This window comes from Anas platyrhynchos, chromosome 9 (assembly GCF_047663525.1).
Source record: "Anas platyrhynchos isolate ZD024472 breed Pekin duck chromosome 9, IASCAAS_PekinDuck_T2T, whole genome shotgun sequence".
NCBI classification, from domain to species: Eukaryota; Metazoa; Chordata; class Aves; order Anseriformes; family Anatidae; genus Anas; species Anas platyrhynchos.
In genome coordinates this window covers 26,248,416-26,270,248 of record NC_092595.1, presented here as the reverse complement: position 1 = coordinate 26,270,248, position 21,833 = coordinate 26,248,416, and the positions used below count along the sequence as shown (strand labels likewise).

Below are 21,833 nucleotides of genomic sequence, written 5' to 3'. Positions count from 1 at the left end.
GTAACAGTGGTGGCTCCTTCAGTTCTTTATCAAGTTCTATCAAGTTCTTTAATTGTGCAATAGAACAGGATAGTTTGGAAACCTGCTATTGACATATTCATGATTTAAGGTGCTTGAAGGTTCTAAGAAATATCCCATTTAATTCTAACTGATCATAAAATTATCAGTTTCTGGAAAAGGCTGTGCTTATGGTAAAGCAAGCTGTTGTTTGCATTGCTTAATCGTCCCTGAAAAATGGGCTTGGACTAATGTGTAATTAGTCATTTTAAAATGTCTTTTCTCAAAACAACAAACAAGACTTCCCATTGTGGCAAACTTGAAAACAGTACGTATTCATAAAAACACATTTATACTTTGGAATGAGAGGAGAAACAAAGATTGGTGTTTCAGTTGCCTCCACTTCGTATTAAACCTAATCATTGTGATTAAATTTTAATGGAGAGTGTGCAGTGTTATCAGTGATAATTATTATGTAAAAAACCTCTCCCCTCCAGGCTAACTGTGGAAAGATGTAGAATTCAATTTTTACCTCTGGAATTATTTAATTTACCAAAAACCACAGCCATAAGACCATCGTAACATTATTTACCATGTTCTTTGAGCTAAGCAGAAGCACGAAAAGATTATTTTTTTTTTTTTTCTCTGAGCAGATTGCTTGGAGGAAACACAATTTTTCTTATTACAAGGGATTTTTACTGTTTCTGAAAAGAAATTTAACCAACAGAAGAGTAAAAGACTGTATTTTTAACTCAGAGGAATTAAGCAGCTTCTTTTCTGCCTTATGCAAAAACACCACTTTTTTCCTCCTCAGAGTATTTAAGAGCAAGGATGAGGATTACTGTAGCTGTGGCTGAACACCCCAGTTGTTCCAGGCACTTATCAGTTACCAACCCAACCCTTCCCAATTCCCGTGGGATAAAACTGGGCAGGGCAGAAGCACTATTACTGTCATCTCACAGGGGAATTAGGCCACTTAATGCTCAGTAACTTGCTGGAGGTTCTCAGGCAGCTTTTGACAGAGCAAGAATTCAAGCCCCTACTGTCTGAGGCCCAGAGCAGTACTATCTGCAAACCACTGTGGTCAGCACTTTCTAATCTAGTTGTTATAAGTAAAAGCAAACATTTTATTAAGTAAGATAAGGAGCAGCTAAATTGTAGTCCTCATTAGCTTGATACTGCAAAAAAACAGCTGTAAGTCTCTGAGCATGGAACGGAACCTGTTCCACTGTGGAAGCAATTCTTCCTCAGATGTCTGCCACTTTTATCAAAATCCAGTTTAATTAGCCAATATGGAACTGAAAATGTGTGTATTAGCTACAGAGCCAAAGAGTTGTGAGAGCACCTGGGTGAACATGCAGGAGCCAGGAGCTCCCCTCCCATTGCAAGAGCTCTGTGCTGTGAGGCTGTGATGGGGAGAAAAGACACTTCTGTACTTTTTCTCTCTGGCCCTCCACCCCTTGTTGCAGGTAGTGGAGGGCCTACAGACATTGTGGCACTGCATAAAAACACGGAAATCTCTGGGCAGAGGATGAGGCTAATTAGTGTGGCTAACTACCCTCCCATTTGAATGCTAAGATGACCTAGTTGTTTGTTTCCAATTTTGGTTCTTAATGGCCCAAGAACCGTGTTAGTTCTTTATATGATTACATATGAATGAAAAGTCTAACTTAGGTGGCTGCTTTCTTTATTTAATTCTTGGCCAGAGCACACTCCCATCTCTAATTCTAAGCCATTATCTCTTAGTACTCTTGGGCAGCCCAGCCAGGCCAGGGTGTGCCTTTGACACTTCTGTTTCATAGCTTTTGGATGTTATCTGTTTTACTACATGTATGGAGACCGGGTTGTTTATTCTGACTTTAACTGTTTTTCAAAAAAGTATAAATGTTTCCTAGGAAATCTTAATGAATGGTAAGAACATGTTAGTTTGTACATCATTTAGATTACTTTAGCTTGTTTAGTTTAGCTTGTTTAAACTGTTTAGTTTATTGCAGTGGGCTGGAATGGTTTATTAAATGAACTATGCAAATAGGAGGATAGGAGCAACACAACCGAGAGGAGTGTAGCATGGTTATCAGGTGCTTTTGTGTGTGTGTTTATTGAATAGATTTATATTTCTAAGTTTTTAACACCAATGAGTAGCAGCATTTAGGATGCTTTGATACAAATCCCGGATGGGATCCACCCAAGGGTACTGAGAGAACTGGCAGAGGAGCTGACCAAGCCCCTATCCATCATTTATCAGCAGTCCTGGCTATCGGGGGAGGTCCCAGCTGACTGGCGACTAGCAAATGTGACGCCCATCTACAAGAAGGGCCGGAGGGCAGACCCGGGGAACTACAGGCCGGTCAGTTTGACCTCAGTACCAGGGAAGCTCATGGAGCAGATCCTCTTGGGAGTCATCATGCGGCACTTGAAGGGCAAGCAGGCGATCAGGCCCAGCCAGCATGGGTTTATGGAAGGCAGGTCCTGCTTGACGAACCTGATCTCCTTCTACGACAAAGTGACGCGCTGGGTGGATGAGGGAAAGGCTGTGGATGTGGTCTACCTTGACTTCAGCAAGGCTTTTGACACCGTCTCCCACAGCATTCTCCTCAAGAAACTGGCTGCTCTTGGCTTGGACTGGCGCACGCTTCATTGGGTGAGAAACTGGCTGGATAGCCGGGCCCAAAGAGTTGTGGTAAATGGAGCCAAGTCCAGTTGGAGGCCAGTCACTAGTGGCGTCCCCCAGGGCTCGGTGCTGGGGCCGGTCCTCTTTAACATCTTCATCAATGATCTGGATGACGGCATTGAGTGCACCCTCAGTAAGTTTGCAGATGACACCAAGCTAGGTGCGTGTGTCGATCTGCTCGAGGGTAGGAAGGCTCTGCAGGAGGATCTGGATAGGCTGCACCGATGGGCTGAGGTCAACTGCATGAAGTTCAACAAGGCCAAGTGCCGGGTCCTGCACCTGGGGTGCAATAACCCCAAGCAGAACTACAGGCTGGGAGAGGAATGGTTGGAGAGCTGCCAGGCAGAGAAGGACCTGGGAGTGATGGTGGACAGTCGGCTGAATATGAGCCAGCAGTGTGCTCAGGTGGCCAAGAAGGCCAACGGCATCCTGGCTTGTATCAGAAACACTGTGACCAGCAGGGCTAGGGAGGTGATCGTCCCCCTGTACTCGGCTCTGGTGAGGCCGTACCTCGAGTACTGTGTTCAGGTTTGGGCCCCTCGCTACAATAAGGACATCGAGGTGCTTGAGCGGGTCCAAAGAAGGGCGACGAAGCTGGTGAGGGGCCTGGAGAACAAGTCCTATGAGGAGCGGCTGAAGGAGCTGGGCTTGTTCAGCCTAGAGAAGAGGAGGCTCAGGGGTGACCTTATTGCTCTGTATAAGTACATTAAAGGAGGCTGTAGCGAGGTGGGAGTTGGCCTGTTCTCCCATGTGCCTGGTGACAGGACGAGGGGGAATGGGCTAAAGTTACGCCAGGGGAGTTTTAGGTTAGATGTTAGGAAGAATTTCTTTACTGAAAGGGTTGTGAGGCACTGGAACGGGCTGCCCAGGGAGGTGGTGGAGTCACCATCCCTGGAAGTCTTCAAAAGACGTTTAGATGTAGAGCTTAGGGATATGGTTTAGTGGGGACTGTTAGTGTTAGGTTAGAGGTTGGACTCGATGACCTTGAGGTCTCTTCCAACCTAGAAATTCTGTGAAATACAAATTCCAGAAGGTGAATGACAGTTTCTTAAAGATTTTCTTAGTGTACATACAAAGTAAGAATACAAACGTGTCTAAATAACATACCTATATTCTCTGTATACCTAGATAAGAATATGTAAAAAGCATACATTGTATATATTTAATTAAAAAAAATTATCCAAAATACAGAGGTGTATTTTGATGTTGTTGCCTTTTATAGCAGCAGTTTGGACCAGCAGGCTTAGAAAGACAATTCTGATCATGATGACTAATGTTCTTAATTTTCTCCTCTGAAACATACGTAAGGGGTCAGGCTCATTCTATGTTACACAGTCAACTATCATTAGATGTTGAAATATTGCTGAAGTCAAAATACTACTAGCACAAAGACAAGCATATCCTTTTAGAAATGTACTGGATGAAATGTATGTATTTCCTTGCAGGTGAGTAAAGTATGGTATGACTACAGTAAAGGAGTGATGCTCTATTTATGAATACATTTAATCATTCAAGCCAATTTTCAGCAGAGACTGGGAAACAGAATGTTTTTCTTCCATGCACAGTTCATATTCAGTTCAGAGTGTTTCCCGACCAATTTGCAAGTTTGTGGATACCTGTTGTCTGAAGGAGGAGCTGATGAAGCCTGGCTGGAACAGTGTTGTACCAGTGAAGGAATGCAGAGGTCTTTGAACAACTGACATAAAACATACTACATGATCTACATGTTGTGACACGCAGCTCTAAAACACAAATCCCCTTTAAAGCTCGAACTAATTTTAGTGAATTGGTACTACCCTATAAACTTTTACTTGGAAGTGCTAGATAGATGTTATTGGTCATATTTCAATAAATTATTTATAGGTGTCAGGATCCTGCACATTTTTTCCATGAACTATCATTTCTTTTGCTGTATTTAGGCTTCTAGCATTGAGCACATGGTTATAACCACAAAAAAAATTTACCTCAACATTAATGCAATTTGACTGGAAACAATGTCTGGTCTGGTATAATTACATGAATCCAAAAAAGGGAATCTATATAGGGAAACATAGATACGTACATTTTCAAAAGATGTTTTTATAAATACATCAACACAAAAAGAAGGACTAAGGAGAATCTCCATCCTTTACTGGATGCGGGTGGAAACTTAGCTACAAGAGATGAGGAAAAGGAGGAGGTGCTTAATGCCTTCTTCGCCTCAGTTGCTAGCATCAAAACCAGTTGCTGTCTGGATACCCCATATCCCATACCCTGAGCTGGTGGAAGGGGACAGGGAGCAGAATGTGGCCCTCACAATCCACGAGGAAATGGTTGGTGACCTGCTACAGCACTTAGATGTACGCAATTCGATGCGGCCAAATGGGATCCACCCGAGGGTACCGAGAGAACTGCAGAGGAGCTGGCCAAGCCGCTTACCATCGTTTATTAACAGTCCTGGCTATCGGGGGAGGTCCCAGTTGACTGGAGGCTAGCAAACGTGACGCCCATCTACAAGAAGGGCCGGAGGACTGACCCGGGAAACTACAGGCCTGTCAGTTTGACCTCAGTGCCAGGGAAGCTCATGGAGCAGATTATCTTGAGAGTCATCACGCAGCACTTGCAGGGCAAGCAGGTGATCAGGCCCAGTCAGCATGGGTTTATGAAAGGCAGGTCCTGCTTGACGAACCTGATCTCCTATGATAAAGTGACGTGCTTGGTGGATGAGGGAAAGGCTGTGGATGTGGTCTATCTTGACTTCAGCAAGGCATTTGACACCGTCTCCCACAGAATTCTCCTCAAGAAACTGGCTGCTCTTGGCTTGGACTGGCGCACGCTTCGTTGGGTTAGAAACTGGCTGGATAGCCGGGCCCAAAGAGTTGTGGTAAATGGATTCAAGTCCAGTTGGAGGCCAGTCACTAGTGGCGTTCCCCAGGGCTCGGTGCTGGGGCCGGTCCTCTTTAATATCTTCATCGATGATCTGGACAAGGGCATTGAGTGCACCCTCAGTAAGTTTGCAGATGACACCAAGCTAGGTGCGTGTGTTGATCTGCTTGAGGGTAGGAATGCTCTGCAGGAGGATCTGGATAGGCTGGACCGATGGGCTGAGGTCAACTGCATGAAGTTCAACAAGGCCAAGTGCTGGGTCCTGCACCTGGGGCGCAATAACCCCAACCACTGGGTGATGAGTGGTTGGAGAGCTGCCTGGCAGAGAAGGACCTGGCAGTGATGTTTGATAGTCAGCTGAATATGAGCCAGCAGTGTGCTCAGGTGGCCAAGAAGGCCAACGGCATCCTGGCTTGCATAAGAAACAGTGTGGCCAGCAGGGCTAGGGAGGTGATCGTCCCCCTGTACTCGGCTCTGGTGAGGCCGCACCTCGAGTACTGTGTTCAGTTTTGGGCCCCTCGCTACAAGAAGGACATCGAGGTGCTTGAGCGAGTCCAGAGAAGGGCGATGAAGCTGATGAGGGGCCTGGAGAACAAGTCCTACGAGGAGTGGCTGAGGGAGCTGGGCTTGTTCAGCCTGGAGAAAAGGAGGCTCAGGGGCGACCTTATCGCTCTCTACAGCTACCTTAAAGGAGGCTGTAGCGAGGTGGGAGTTGGTCTTTTCTCCCATGTGCCTGGTGACAGGACGAGGGGGAATGGGCTTAAGTTGCGTCAGGGGAGTTTTAGGTTGGATGTTAGGAAGAACTTTTTACTGAAACGATTGTTAGACATTGGAACAGGCTGCCCACGGAAGTGGTGGAGTCACCATCCCTGGAAGTCTTTGAAAGACGTTTAGATGTAGAGCTTAGGGATATGGTTTAGTGGGGACTGTTAGTGTTAGGTCAGAGGTTGGACTCGATGATCTTGAGGTCTCTTCCAACCTAGAAATTCTGTGATTCTGTGATAAAACTGAAGTGTTTTGTGCCAAAGTCACCATCTTTTTGGCAAGAAATAAAAACATTGCTGCCTTAGTAGCATCACTAGTCTTTCAAGTGCTGTCCTATTCTGCTTCCTGAAATTTATTAACTATTTTGATAAGTCAGGAGCTTCCCCCTCCAGTTTTTAAGCCTCTCATGTTCTTTTACTTTTAGAGCTTGCTTTCATCTTTGTGGATAATGGCAGTTATTCACATTCAGGTAGGCCTGAATTGCAATATGTAGATAGTCTTTTGTATGGCTCGATCCCTTATGTAGGCTGCAAACAGATTCTAAAATAGACCAAAGTTAATACCTTAAACTTTGCTTCTAAACAAGTCTGCTATATAGCAGTTACTGGAAAGTCCTGACAAGTCCAGATTTGGTCAGCAGATACTTATCCAAAGCATTTATGATATGAGATTTGCCATAAGCCAGATGCTACTTAATTAAGTTCAGTCCTTTCATTTTGGACTGATCTAAACAGGCTTGTTTTCCTGACTTAAATTTACACAGTCAAGTTTATCTTCCTCATAATTCTCTCACATTGAAGAGTGTCATGTAATCGCCAATGCTCTCTTTGCTTCCCTCTACCTGCTCTCCCCCCCCCTCCAGATACAAATGGAATGAAATACTACTTTTGAGGCTCTTCAGATTTTATTTTATTTTTTAACTGAAAAAAGACAACACTGATGGTGGTTAGTTAATTAAAATGTTCTGCTGCATGTGAGCTAATTAATGTCGGTCTTACATCTTCTGGGTTACATGCATATGGTACCAGTCCTGAAACTTTACCTTCCTGAGGTTTCTTCTTTTCTGTTTGATTTTGTAGACAAGGACTTGATAGTTGCTGATTCAAGACAGCCGAGGTGCCTTTTCTGCCCTTGTCTGTGGCTCAAAGATCTTATCCAAATCCCACTGATGTTACCAGAAAGGTTTCCTTTCGCTTCGTGAGTCCTGAGGAGCATATCTGTAACATGGGTAAACAGCTAAGATGTATACAGCAACAGCTCACAGATAGGGATAGTGGAAACTAACATGGGAGAGATGTTAGCGGTGTGATTGGTTGGTGTGATTCGTGCTATCAGCTGTTATTTCAGCAACAGTAAGTGGCAGATCAAATTCTCAGTGGAATTTTCCTTTCTCCTTTCAGGCAGTGTTTGCAGCATGTGTGTTCTCCCTCTGAAGGGGATGATTCAATTAATACAAGTCACAGTTGTTAGCAAGAAAATTGTGATTATTTTTGTCAAATCTTATGCTATATCATATCCAGTGCTTCTATTAAAAGGGGGTAGAAAAAAATGTTGTGTAAGACTTCTCTCCCCTTTCTTCCTGAAGAAATTCATGGGCAGTTACAAGAACTCTTTCCTTGTTCTTCCTTTGCTTATATCTACGTACTGGAGTACTCACAGATGCTAATTGGTCTTTACAACAGAGCTGAAAGTAGGAAAAAATATTTTGTTCACTTCTAAAACATAGCAAATTCTGAGCAGAAAATGAGTTGTTTTAAAGCTAGTTGTAATGCTGTGAAATAATCTGAGGGAGGAAATTGCACATATGACTACCAAAACTTTGGAGAAAATTGGGAAGGAAAGCAGTAATTAATAGGAAAAAATTGCTTGGAGCCTGGGGTTAACAAATGTAAATTTATGAGATTAAGTACCAGGAGTTTCAGAGTGACTGTCTGCAGAACTGCCCTTCAAAAATATTCCTCTCACCAAGAACAGTTATTATATGTTAACAAATTGTTTCATAAATTGACTCTGAAATGTAATTATAAATACGGTATCTGGCACCAGTGACTCAATGTTGCCTCGTAGCACTTTAGAAAGCAAACAACTATTGCATTCAGAAACAGAAGCAAGATTAAGCTATGCTGTTTGTACAAAGTCAAACGATTATAAATGTTCTGTTGGCTTAAGGCAAAATCCTTCTTTTCTATCACTGCAGCGTGCTAGTGGCTGATCAAAAAGTGCAGGAGCAGAGGGTGTTTTCTGAGGGTGGGGGTTAAATATTACACATTACACACTTTAATGCTAATCCTAAAAGAAGCAATTAATGCACCGTCTGTTTCCACCTCAGCATCTGCTCTCTCTATTAGTTAGGGGACTCAGCTGAGGTGATGAGAGCATGAAAAAGTGCATTAGCTCACACCTCCCTGCAGCAGGGAACGTGTGGTGAACTGGGCCCCAGTTGGGGCCCTGCTTCGTTTATGCTCTGCTCTACTGCCTGCTATCGATGGAGGGGTTGGTTTTAATTTCTGTAAGCTGTGGGCCAGGTCTGCAGTGTTTAAAACAATATTAGTTGATTTTTCTGTTCATTTTTAATACATTGAAATAGATTAAAATTATCTTCTCTGCAAATTAAATGTTGTTTCCAAAAGGTCCTAATCCTAGCTGGAAGCTTTCTGGAATAACAATATTGAATGAATGTTAATGGCACTTGAAATCCATGCAATTAATATATTTAAAGACCTACCATGATAGATATTGTCCATAAAGTCTGAAGTTGTGGGATGATTATATACACTTTAGTCCGTGTTTAACTGCATACATTTTAATAAGATTTCAAATTTTTGTTTTGTGTTTTTATTACAAATAACAATAACACAACAATTATGGCCAAAAGGGATTTATAAACATAAAAAACCCACACATAATATTCACAATGTGCAGTAACGCTTATTATGCTAATGACAGTGGTCCCTTTTGAGGCATGCATTGGTGTAAAATAATTAATTTTGATGCCTGCAGCTTAAGATGGTGTAACTTGCTTCCGCTGATTTTCTTATTGTAGAGCTCACAAGGGTGAAAACTGGTGCTTAAGTACATGTTGTTATTGTCATCAGTCTTAATGTAACTTCAGAAGCCCTACCTCCCTTTGGGAAATCAGAGCATAGTTTTATTCAAGGTTAGTATGGATATTCCTAGCTGAAAAGAAATTCTCTAAAGCATATAGGAATATAGAAGTTTGGATCAAGTTTGCTAGGTTATGTTTGTATTTTCAACTGCATAACTAACTGTCTTCTTCCCCAAATCAGGGCAAACATATTACATTTGGTTAACTGTTGCACATTTGCTCAAAAAAAAACACTAAGTTGATCTTGGAAGAGTATTACCAATTTAAAAATATCTTCAAGGCACCTGCAGTGATTGTGATTGATGGGGATGGCAGATGATTAAAAATATTTGAATATTGGAAGCAGCTTTGCAATAGTGACAGCCCATGTGGGGTTAATGAGGTGCCCCGATTGCTGTGAACTTCTTCTTGCCCCACCTGTGAAAAATGCCCAGTGGTGAAGAGGGAGGCTGAAGGGGAGTGAGGTGATATAATCTGGTCAGGTAGGTTTTCTGTTGGTTTATTTATTTATTATCATCATGATTTGCTTGCTTTTTAATGACTTGTGGTTTGTTACTAAACTGGGAGGCTATAATCATGGCTGGGTGCAGCTCCAGTATCAAGCACCTTGTGACCTGGGCTGTCTGTATGTTGTGTACTGAGCTAGATCAGGTAGTAACTGATGATGTGCTGAGAACATTAAAATTAAAGCAGTTGGCAGAAACACTGATCTTGATTAACCACTGTGTGTTTGTCTTTGTTAAGTCCGCTTCACGGCCCTGTAACCTCTAACCAGAAATTCTTCAGTGGCAACCTGTTGTCTTAAGACCTTTAAAACTGCTGAGAAAGGGCTCTAACCCTTACTAGTAAGGCAAAGTTGTCCAATGTGATTAGCCTTGCCCTGGAGAGCTCACTCTTATTTCAGTTTGTAAGGAAGAGAAAACAAAACAAAAAAAAAACAAAACAACAAAAAACCAACACAGAATTTAATGTTGGCGGGGAGAGATCAAAAACAAGGGAGGTAGAAATGAACTGAAAGAAATTTAGCTATTTATAAGAATGGATTTAAAGGAGACTATGGTGGGCACATATCTATACTTGTAAAATGTAGTTTCTCTCAGAAAACCGTATTGCTTGTACATTTTACTAGTAGTAAGGAGATATGCACCATGCTTTTTCCATAATTTAATTTGGCTCATCTGTGAAGATGAGTTGCTATCCTGAATCAGTCTTTGAGTCTAGAGAACTCGAGTTTAGGGAACTTAACTTAATTCTTTTTCTCAGAATGTGTACTTTATTTTACAGCTCTGTACAGTGTGAAGCTTGAACTGAATAAGTGAACTGAATAAGATCTGGAGGGTTAAATGCATGTATGCGATCACAGATGTTTTTAGCTTTATTTTTATTTACAGTCCTTTTCACTTCCTTTCCAGTTATGAAGGAAAGATTTGTAGAGGAGCAATTGTATTGGAAAACCTGAGTCTTGTTTACCCAGATAAGTAAAATTGCAAGTCCAGATACAATTAATGAGTCGTAAAAGTTCAGATTATTACTGAAAACATCTCAGGAGGAAAAACTAAGAATTTAAAGGCAGGTTGTTGGTCTTTGTTTCTAACTTTGATGTCAGATTTAGGTAAATCCCAAGTAAGATCTTCTGCATTTTTTGAGGTATTTTGTTTTTCTGTATGTATTGAGGGTTAGGGACCATGTGGTAGTGAGCCGTGCTTGCTCTTTTAAGCTAGTGCTCTGCATCAGGACCTCACATCATTGCTGTCTCCTGGAATTGGCAGAGTTGATGTCACACAGTAGCTAACCTTAACTTGGAATGAAGCTGTTGATTTCTCATTGCTGCAGGCTTATTTGTGCTCATGAAAAGCTGTTAAGTGCAAATGCTTCTGTTGCACTCTAGGGTAAAATTTTAAGGCTTTTATCTAAGAATTACATCTTGTAAGCAGTGCTAGGCAAAGCAAGAGAGTCAGCCCTCTTGGAGGACCACAAGCCCTTGAAGCTGCTAATGGTGAAATGATACTCTTTTCTTAACAACGTTAAACATTAATAGAGAAATGCTATTGAAATGTCAGTTAAAGCTTATTTGTTATTGCTTAGTGTAAAGTCAATGTCTTTGTTAGTGACTTAAAAGAACAATGAGGGACTGAAGCTGCCAGCTTTGACTATTCCTCCCAGAAATCAAAGCTTTAGATTAAACAATGCAAAAAGACCCTTTCACTGACACTCTAATAAAAAGAAATGCTACTTTGTTAACACTGTCAAGTTCTTTCTCTGTTACAGACACACAGTTGATTTTGGGTGAGCAGCTTTTTATCTAATGTTTCTCATCAGTGAGGACAGTGTAAAACTGAATACAGTGCCCATATGGCTATTTCTTCTAAAGCACGTATATAAATGTTCTGTGAACAAAATGAAGTAAAAGGTCTGGCACTTCTCTTGTCTTCTCCTTTTTTTTTTTTTTTATATGCAGGAGGGGGAGAGATGGGGTGTGTTTCCATTTTAATTTACTAGAATGGTGACAGCATGAAAATAATCATAGAATCATAGAATATCGTGAGTTGGAAGGGACCCTTAAGGATCATCAAGTCCAACTCTTGACACCGCACAGGTCTACCCAAAAGTTCAGACCATGTGACTAAGTGCACAGTCCAATCTCTTCTTAAATTCAGACAGGCTCGGTGCAGTGACCACTTCCCTGGGGAGCCTGTTCCAGTGTGCAACCACCCTCTCTGTGAAGAACCCCCTCCTGATGTCAAGCCTAAATTTCCCCTGCCTCAGCTTAACCCCGTTCCCGCGGGTCCTGTCGCTGGTGTTAATGGAGAAAAGGTCTCCTGCCTCTCGACACCCCCTTATGAGGAAGTTGTAGACTGATAATAACTAATTCATCCTTTAGATGAAATCGGAAGAGTTGCACATGTGGGATATTTAATGAAAGTCCTATCCTAGGATGACTGCCAGTGTTTCTGTATGCTCAGAGATGCTGTTGGAATGAAATTTCTTGAGATATACCATTTGCTTGAGGCAAAAATCCTTGTTTGACAGCCTTGTCTTATAGATAGTATTTCTGCTGATTCTTGTACAGCGGTGTCAGAAGTTTGCCCAGGCTAACCTTATTTTGTCCAACTAACTGTGCTTTAATTTTAATTTCTCTGAATTGTTGTTTTGCACTGGTATAAACTTTAAAAAACAAAAACAAAACAAACAAACAAAAAAACAGCACAAGGAATCCATACTCCAGACAGTGTACATCTGTCCATAGCAAAAGTTCTGGTGTTTTCAATCTTGGGAGGATAAAACACCCAGAAAAATGTTTGTGAAAATCATACGCTCCCCTGTGAATTTTCACTCAGACAAGATGTGTCAGCAAAGAAGCAGCTTATTTAATCACTTCTTGGTCCTGTTGTTGGGTTGTGGCTTTCTGTTAAACCTTGGTGCTAAAAGATGGAAAGATTTGATACTTGACAAGTGTGATTTTTTTATTTTTTTAACATCTTTTCTACTTTATCCTCCTGTGTCCTTGCAGGAGTTTGCTGTTTCAGGTATTAGAATGATGCTCTCCATAGTCTGAGAAAATCACTTTCCATGGGTATGCTACATGTTTTTGGAGAGCAAATTTGCTTACAACGGTCTTTCTGAAAAGTAGGTTTACATGCAGTAATGTCTGCAGTCATGGGAAAGCACAAAGCAGTGAGAGAAATGCCAGTTACTTGAAATTATTTGTTTCTATTTTGGACAAAGTTAACTTTGTGTTCTAACTCAGTGTTAACAAAATGCTCATCTGTTTTACTTAATGGTTTGAAGAAATGCGTTTTGCTTGTAAGCAGCAAGTTGGTGTGCAGCCTTGCCATATCTTTTTTATATGTGAAAGCAGTGCTTGTCGGTTTATTTTACAGCAAGCAATGCGAAAACTCCTCATCAGTCTCCTTGTTTCTGAGTATATCTCTTAGCTTACATGTGAGTACTTCACTCTTTTTAAATAGTATCTGGTTTTAATTATGAAGTTTATTGCATAATAAGCAGCAGATTTCTCATATTCACAGCTGTTTAGTCAAAACACATGTTGCATTAAGTATCCTTTTACTGTGCTAGTTAACATATGCAGCAGTCATAGCCACGGCATCAGAGACATGCTTGCTGAGAAGGTCTGTGGTAACACCAGTAAGAGTTGAATGCAAAATAAGAGATCCAGTGGGACTAGTTCCACTTTGAGAAATGCTAGCAATCTGAAATGACTAATACTGATAAATGAGAGCTTGGCTAAAGATTAGAAATATATAAGCAGTATTTACTTTGTTCCATTCTTCAGCCTCCAAAAATTCACACTTGACCTTAGTAGCTGAATGGGTGTGGTTCTTTACAGTGAACTGTCTCCTGTGCAGAATGTGGCTTTGTATGTGCTGTAAAATCGAATCGCTCATGTGGAAAATGACTGGTCACAGCCTATTGCTAGATCTTATGTCGGCCTTTGCTCTGATCCTGAGTCCTAATGGAATGATTGTATTGTTGACAGGCAAAACTATTTTTCACTTACAGAATTGAGTTTTTAGAAGACACCCTTTTACCATGCTCTCCTGAAAATCTGTTCCATGTGTAGTTGCCAGATATTCTGTCTTTTTGCAGTCTCTTGCACAGAGAACCTCTGGCTTCTCTCTTCTGAATGTTCTTTTTCATTCGTGTTCCTTGTCTACTGTGCTTGAGCATTAACCTTGGATACATACATATCTATTTGTTTAATCATTTTTGCATCTGCCATAACATATCATTTATCTACTTTCTGTCTTCCTCGTGATGCTATCCTGCTTTGGTGCTGTTCTTCTATCTGTTTCTAAATATTTCTTTTTGTTACGGTAAAATATAGCTGTATCTGTTGGTGAGGACTGTGCAATGTGTATAGTTCTCAATGAAGATCCTGATCTGAAACACACTTGATTTCTTTTGGGTCATATTTGCTTTTTGGAATTAGCTTTCAGAGAATCATAATGTTCAATGTGAATTTCCTGGAGAGCAGCAAATACCTGCCTGGCCAAATCTTTCCACATCCTGTGTGCTAAATAATTTTATCGTTGGTTTTATTAGCCCATGCATGTTTTGCTGCACTGGCTGAAAGACAGTTGCCCTGAAGTATAAATGATCTGAATATGACACTTAATGCATACGTAAGTAGTGTTGATGAATACTGATTTTACTAGATATTAGCTTTAACAATGGTTAAAATATGGCAAAGTGAATCAGGTTCTATTCTGGGCAATTTGCTTATAAGATTATATTTGCTTTAAAAAGTTTTTTTTAAAAAACCCTCATAAGCAAGTTAGCCTTTCAGCCTTCTCTGAATCCATCCTTTTTCCCATGCATGCCCTGAAGAGCATGTACCAGAGAGAACTCACTTATCCTGTTGTCACTAATACCCATTTTTTCTTAAGAATCCATTTAATCTCCCTGAAATGCAATGACTGACTGGCAGAATATTATTTAGCTTACCTGTTGTTGAAGAAATTTTTTTTATGAAGAATAAAGCAGGAGATTCCTAGCTGAATAATAAGATGCCCAAATTTTCCAAGCATAATTCTTATCAACTGTTTCAATTTGAATGAGAAAGCAGAAAAAAATAAATATTATTTGGACTAACAGTATCCCAAATCTACCTTTATCAAACCAAAATGCCAACAAGGTGTCAACAGCTATCATTTTGTATCCTGAAAACTGTTCTTGGAAAGTAGAGAAGGGAGAATAGTTCTAAGAAAAATGATTTCTTCCTACCATTTGGCATTGCCAAGTTAATTAAACAGTTGCTGGTGCATCTGCATGGTTTACAAAGGCTGTTACTATTTAAGAATGCATTACATTTCTATTTTTACATTAATACTTAAAAAAAATTAATTCTTGATATGCAGGAGGATATAGAACTGGTCTGTTTGTAATTAAATATGGACTTTGTAGGAAATTTAATGTGTATGTATGGTTAATAACAATCCTTTGGCAATGGTAGCCCTTTAGAACTTCCAGGTGGAATCTGTGATAAATATACATCAATCTGCATTTCTCTTCTGTTTCTTGTGCTTGCAACAGAAAGTAATACCTTGCGAGCTGAAAAAGACCCTCAGTTTAGTTACCCAGGGCAAACGGTCTTGTCCCCCTCCTCCCCCAGCCCAGGAACATTTATCACTGATAAATGCTGCCTTTTTTTTTTTTTCTTTTCCTTTTCCAAGTTAAAAAGATAGGTGATGGTACAGAGCTATAATCAACTGCACTGTACCTGAGGGGTCATATAGCTCCCCATTGATTTTGGTAGAGAAGATGAATCGGATGCATTTTGGTGGCTCTTATTTCTTACAGTCCTTCTATAGCACCTTGTGCATGGTTTCTCTCTTTAAAAAAGAAGGTCTTTAGTAGTAGCTGAGGTAGGGAGTCTTTGAGGAAGAGACATGGCTCCTTCACTGAGCACCCCCACTGCTGTGCACTGAGGGGAGGCCCCTTTGAAGGCTCATTCTTGAGTTAGCCAGGCAGCAAAGCCGCCACCGTGTAGCAGGATGCATCTCAGTGTGATCAGCTGGGCCTGGAGTGTTGACACCCATGCACACAGAGTATGTGCAAAGTCTGCCTAGGGGGGAAAGCACAGTTCCTCCCAAGTGAGCATGGTTACATCTGCAGATGAATGGGCTTTTGCTAGGTTTGCAATTTTTTCTGTCTTGGGTTGTTAGAAAGCACTTGGCAGAAGAGAGTATAATAGAAACTATGTAAAGAGCTTACTGAATACGTGTTCTTCCCCTTCTGTGTTGGGCATGTCTGTTGGGCTTTTTGGCTGTAGGTTTATACACATGCCTTGTTCTCTCATGCTCCACTAGAAGCTGTCAGTGGTCTTGCACTTCTCTCACGTGGTTATCCTGATTCTGGTGCATTACCCTATTCGCTTGTCAGCAACAGCAGCGGCCTCCAGCTTGAGGGGGACAGAGGAGGGGAAGGCAGACTCTCTTTCTCTCTTAAATTGACTAACTTATGTGAAAGTAAATATGCTGTTGCTTTAAGGAGGCCAGAATAGAACCTTAATACTATATTTTAGTACTTATCAACAGCAAGAAAGAATAAGAATATATTATTAAATCTACTCTATCTGCTAACTATACTGCTCTGGTAGTGGCACAATGTTAAAGCTTTCCCACCTGAGTAGGGAGATCACTGCTGCTTGTAGTAATGCTTGCTCCCTGCTTTCCTGCAGCCCAAAGTGATATATCTTGTGCAGCAAGGTGTCTATCCTGGGGCTCCCTGGAACTCTGACGCATTTTCTATGCTTGTCTAGATACGAGCCTTATTGCCTCTGAGGACAGTATGCTGTCATTATTGTCACATCCACACATTGCACTGCCAAACGGCTGTTGGGAAGTGAGAGCCATGTTATGCTATCTTTATTTCACACTTAATGCATTTGTTCTCACCTCCAAAGCACTGTGTGGTGCTTCTGTTTAATCATATTTTTGTTCTCAGGGAAACTGAGTAACTCAGAGTGAACGATTTACATGAGTAATAACCCGATATATTTGAGAAGGATGATGAACTGCCTTTATGCTATACAAACAGACCAAATCATAATTTAATGGAGACTCTTATGACCATCTGTGGGGAAAAAAGCTGATAATGTAAAAGTTTAGGTGTATGGTACATGTATCAACCCCTTGTAATATTCACCTTCCACATAAGTATACACACATTCACTTGCAATGCAACCTGCTTGCTACTGTTTGTATAAACAGCTATTATTTTTATAAACGAAATTACAAATTAAAAAGGTCATAAATATAATCGGCAATGGCTTGTTTTCATTTGAAAAGCATCATAAATACCAGTGACTGGAATCCATTCTGCATGCTGTGCTAGAATCTGATTTATTTAATAAATTGTGAAATAATTCAATTTTGAAATACAGGAGACTCTGTACCAATAACATTTCAGAAAGTCAGAGATTTTAAATATACTGCAATACAACACCATTCAGCATTCTCAAGATAGGTCCCAAACAGCAAAACCTAATGGTAATTGAACATTATTTAGGGATGTAACTCAGGACATTTTTATTGCGTAATCTGTCTTCATTTGTGTGAACAGCTCCATTGGTAAATAAGGACTTAACTTCATTTAACAACCATAAAATTGCTGATTGCTTTGAAGTTGAGCAGAATTAATTCATTACCAGGATGGCAAAGGAGGAGTTGGTATTCTTGTCCATTTTTTTTTTTTTATTACAAGTGACTTGGAGTAACTTCCTATTAATCAGAGCTGAATAGCCAAAGGAAAATGCCATAGAGAGAGCAAGAGATCTCCAAAAATGGAGCAAAGTTTTTATAACTTTTTGAAAATATTCAGTGTTGAGGTCTCCTGTGGCTCTGCCCTGAGCAGGGTGGGTTTGAGAATGGGCTTATTTCCTTCTCAAGAGAAGAGCAGGTGAGGAACCCTCCTGTAGGGAGGAAGAAGCCATATGCAGCTCTGCTGTCTCTTTTCTCAAGCAGCATGGCTCTACTTTCCCAAAGGCACACAAGCCACAGAGACAGTGCTGTTTAACGTTGGCAACTCTGATGACTGTGGGTCACGTTCTTTGTGCTTTGTATCTGGGGAGCTATGTGGCAGGTTCTGCATTTGACCCTGTTAGGTCTTGTGCTGTGTGTGAACCACTGCCCATGCTAACTTTACTGGGGCAACAGACAAGCGGCTGAAGTCAGGACTTAGCCTTATATATTCAGCTGTAAAGCTGCCTGTAGGTAATCGCTGCATACGCAGCTGTGAGGTGGGTGCTAATATTCTATTTTAACAGAATTCCATGAGTTTTCAAACGGGAATTGTAATTTTCCCAGCTCTAGTCAAATCAAAGGTTTGATAATAGTAATAGATGACTCGTCTTACCCTCTCTACGCTAATGCTAACATGTCACTCCTGAAATTTCATAGGAGAAAAGAAATAACTGGTTTTTGTGCTTTCAAAGTTTTATAGACATAACAAATATAATTTATTCCTTCAGCTGCAAGCCCTAGTCACTTAGTACAGAAAAGCAATGACTTTCTCTTTAAGTGGATTTCTTACCACTCTGATATAAATAATAATAAATGCCTGTCATCACTCTGAACAAGATTCTCATTCTTAAGCTGAATATCCCCTTGGATTTTTCTTTACCCATTTTTACTGTTCAGTTACTGGATATTTGTTAACATGTCTGTGTTATGATAGTGTGTTGAGTTCATTGTCTCGTAGAGCAAATAGCAAGGATCTCTGCAAAACTTTGAGTGGAGGAAAAGACAGCAAATAAGTTCCAATGTAAGTAGTGCAGGTATGTATTCCAATGTAAGTAGTGCATTGTGGAGGGAACATGCCTGCATGGTGCTGATATCGGAACTGGCAGATAAAACTCAGGAAACAATTCGTTGATCTATCATTTACAGTTTCCTGAAATCAGCGTGTTGGAGTGCAGCAGCCAAAAAAGCCAACAAAACCTTAGGCATCCTCAGGAAGACTGCCATGAAGGAGGCAGAGGCTGTTGCCTATGCCCATAAGGATGCTAAAGGGACTAGACAGAGATGTGCCCTCTGGCATTCCTATTAGCTGTGAGCTTTAGATGCTGGGGAAGTCAGAGGGACCACAGTGCTCTTGTGCTATTCCCAATAGTTTCTCTTACTGCCTCTGCTGAGACAACACACAGGGCTGCATGGACCTTAGTTGTGAGCCACAAGGGCAATTCTTAGATTCTTCTTTTGATAAATCCTGTAATTTAATTACCCATCAGGGCCTTGCAAAAAGAGAAGTCTCACCATATAGATTACGGTTGCGCAGTACAATGTATGCACGGGGGCCTGATCTGATGCCCCATGTAATCTGCTGAAATCTTCTGTCATGAGCGGACAAGATGGAGCAATTTCTCATCTGTCAGGTAGAATAACTTCAGAGTCAGCTTGTCCACATTTGAAGATTAAAAGTTCATGCAAACAAACCAAGGTTAATATGTCACCTCTGACTGCACTTCCCACAGTAAACAGGAAACATATCCTAAATGGGAGATGCCATTTATATTTATGAAAAATGGTTAACCACATTTCTGTATCATCATTAACATTCCCTTTGGATAAAATCCAATGATGAACAGCTTCCTGATGCAAGAGGTCGTGGCTTTTTCCTCTCCTATAAGTTTTAAATGTCAATAATATGTTTGAGTGTAGTGATGCTAATAAAGAATTAGAGCCATGGGGCCAGTAGCATTGAGAGTAATGTAAACTGTCTGCTGAGATTGCTTTGTAAAGAGACTGCAAAAAGTATTGTTAGGAACAGGGCAAAATGTAAGATTCTTTGAATTTCTTGTTGTATCTATAATACCCTAGACATGGTACAGCTTTCACTCTGACTAGTATGGAAACATACTGACTAGTATGGAAACTAGTCAGTAAAATTCTGTGTTTGTATTGTGTAAGCAGCAGAACAGTGGCTTATCGGACATAAGATGTTAAGGGTGGAAGAAAATCATTAATAATGCAATCTTCATTGAAATTTGTAGAAGTTTAGTCAATTTACAGACCTTGCAAATGGTCCATACCAAGTGGGATACGTCAGTCCTTTCCAGATAACAGCGGGATGAAATCCACACAGCAGCTGGCGATGCCCTGCAGCTGGTGCATGTGCATGAATACAGACTTTGTATTTTCTTGGTTACTGTCAGAAGGAACACCTTGTGAATATAATGCATGAATAGACAAAACAGTTAATCCTCTCCAAATTCTGCACTTTTTTCCAAATATATTATTTATTTGAGCTACAAGATAATTGACCACTTTGATTAGGGTAAGAAACTTATTTATTGTTGTGCTTGTATAATAAGATATTTTTCTAAGATTTTATTTTTTAATCTTTTTCTTTGTTGCTCCTGGGGTCCTAAAATAATAGCTAACTTTTATCCTTATAAAGAAAGATAAATTCAAGAAAACTTGATAGGATTTTTTCTTGCTTTATTAGTAGAAACATTGTTTAATTAATTTAAACGAGTGTTTAAAAAAAAACACTTTTTCTATTTTTAATAAAGGTCATTGGATGCATTTAAAGCCTTTGAAGGAAAGACTTTGGTTCCAGAAGGCACTGTAATTGATGTTTCTTCTTTGACAATCAATCAGACTTGTGTGGTCATTTCCCCTTGGCGTCAGAACTAAACAGTTATGAGATTTAAGTTTAAATGTGTGAAAAATGGAAAAATGAATGGGTGATTCAAGACTATTATTATCTCTGTCTGGGGAAGGAGAAAAAATAGCTTTCAAGAAAAGTGTCTTGGTTGACTGCTAAATTCAGTAAGTTTTTTTTTTTTTTCTCCTGACACTAAATTCAATTCAGAAGCTAATATTTTAAGGCTTTCTTCTTTACCCTGCAACAGAATGCAGCTGCTGTTTCCAGGGTAAACCATATTGTCCCTGAAAGGGTATATGGGGTAAATTGTTCTTATTTTATGTGATCAGTTCCAAAAGTTGCATTTAAGAGGTATATCCTCTGTCCCATTGATTGATAATAAATATATTTGAAACATTCAAACCTTTTCTAAAGAACCTCCAAGTCAAACTGGGGCTAGAAACCTGTATGATTTTAGTAGGCTCAAGAATATTGTCCACTCAACCACAAGTACCAAATGAACTACTACTGAGCTGAAGCTTCAGCTCAGTTGTTGAGTGTTTCCCAGTACAGACCAAGAGCTGGAGCGTTGGTTTCCTGTTGTTCTTTTTGGATGGGTGGTTGCGATGTCATTTTTTGGTGTGCTTGGCTGCTATTTCCCATAATGATTGCCTGTCTGATGATTCTTGCAAGCTCTCAGTCAGAACTATGAAGTGATTTTTCAGAGAATTTTTCTTCATAATTTTTTTAAAGTGTATTTTAATGAACTTTAATATTAGCGTGCATGTGAGCTTTCTGCCAGAAAAAGTAGCTTTTGTCACTCTGCACATGCTATTTTGTGAAAAAGCAAAACAAACAAAAAAACAAACACAAAAACAAACAAATGAAAAAACCCTTTTCTCTTTCCTAGTTGCTCATGTCTGACATCTTGCATTTGAGCACTGGGACTGAATGCAAGGAGCATGTGATCTGATGCTTTGTGAGCGATGAGACCATGGTTATTGCCGCCATCAGTCAGCAGAGCAAATGGTAGGGATTTCTGTGTAGAACTGTGATTTCTGACTTCTTGTCTCTGTGAACTTCTTGTTCTTTGCTTTGTGATCCTTTAAGTGTTTTTCTCCTACTTACGTGTACATTGGGAAAATGCTGCTGCTAAGATATTTTGTTGGTTGATAGATCATTTGAAAAAAAAAAACAACAAACATCGTGAAAACCTATTGCTAACAAATGTTGAAAGAATGGCTCCAAGCATTTGTCTGTTCTTTGGCCTGACTGTATTCAGCTAGCCTAATAAATATCAGGAGGCAGTGGGGCAGTTAG

General features: G+C 40.3%; 1 long non-coding RNA gene across 6 annotated transcripts in view; it reads left to right on the top strand.

The window, feature by feature from the left end:
* Nucleotides 1–9,340: 9,340 nt before the first annotated feature.
* Nucleotides 9,341–21,833, top strand: part of LOC106018109 (uncharacterized) — a 74,484-nt gene continuing 61,991 nt past the window's right edge. The window contains exons 1-2 of one of the 6 annotated variants that reach the window (XR_005268077.2): nucleotides 9,341–9,886; nucleotides 21,424–21,542. This is a non-coding gene — a long non-coding RNA (uncharacterized lncRNA). The remainder of the gene's footprint in view (nucleotides 9,887–21,423; nucleotides 21,543–21,833) is intronic. The other 5 variants (XR_005268076.2, XR_002403671.4, XR_002403669.4 and 2 more) reach the window with 5 other exon arrangements.